This window comes from Echinops telfairi, unplaced genomic scaffold (genome assembly GCF_000313985.2).
Source record: "Echinops telfairi isolate 266 unplaced genomic scaffold, ASM31398v2 ScPeMD7_3533;HRSCAF=4204_0, whole genome shotgun sequence".
NCBI lineage: Eukaryota > Metazoa > Chordata > Mammalia > Afrosoricida > Tenrecidae > Echinops > Echinops telfairi.
The window spans coordinates 39,784,447-39,785,372 of NW_022107431.1; positions in this window are offsets into that span (position 1 = coordinate 39,784,447).

The window sequence follows — 926 nt, forward strand, 5'->3', positions numbered from 1 at the left end:
TACCCTCCCAGTATCACCACTCACACCACTGGTCCTGTAGGGATCATCTGCCCTGGATTCCCTGGATTTCCAGTTCCTATCTGTACCGGTGCACATCCTCTGATCCAGCCAGACTTGCAAGGTAGAATTCGCGTCATGATAGTGGGAGCGGGGAGGAAACATTTAGGAACTAGAAAAAAGTTGTATTGTTCATCGTTGCTGCATCGCCTCCTGACTGACTTGTCTCCTCCCCGCGACCCCTCTGCAAAGGGGGTCTCCAGTGGCCCAGCAGGGATTTCTTAATGTTTTCAAATTCATGTATTCCGGGAAGCTTTTGTGTCATATGGACCACAGGCTGCACTGGGAGATGCAAACCTAGCCCTGGAGACAAGCTTAGCATTATCTCAGGCCAGATAGTGAGCTGAATTCTACATGTCAACACTCCATATATTTCGTGGATTTGTCTTTCAGCATGTTGTAACCTGCTGCACACACTTTGACTGGCCTGGGCAAATTCTTGTTTGTTATATAAAGTATGTTCCCCAACCCAACCACGCCTCCTTTTTTCTTGTTGGGATTCTCCAAGAAATCCATGAGGCATCTAATTTGATTGGAATGCAGTGATTGCTATAGAACATTTAAAGAGCTTTTCGGGTCAATAACAACAACAACAACAAAATCACTCGAGGGAGGAATTTGTAAAACTTCCTTAGCTATACCGTGGTAACACTTAAAAAAAAGTTTTTTTTTATGGTATCACCTTTTCCTGGCCATCTGTATCATGACTTTCGAAAGAAAAAAATCTACAATTACAAATCATATGGAATCAAATGAGTGCAGACTATAAGGCAGAGGAAGGAATTCCCGCAGACAGAATCTTAACGCCTGCTTCACACGGATCCCCTTTTAAAGGTCGCCTTTTCTCGAAGCACGAGGAAGTCGAACGC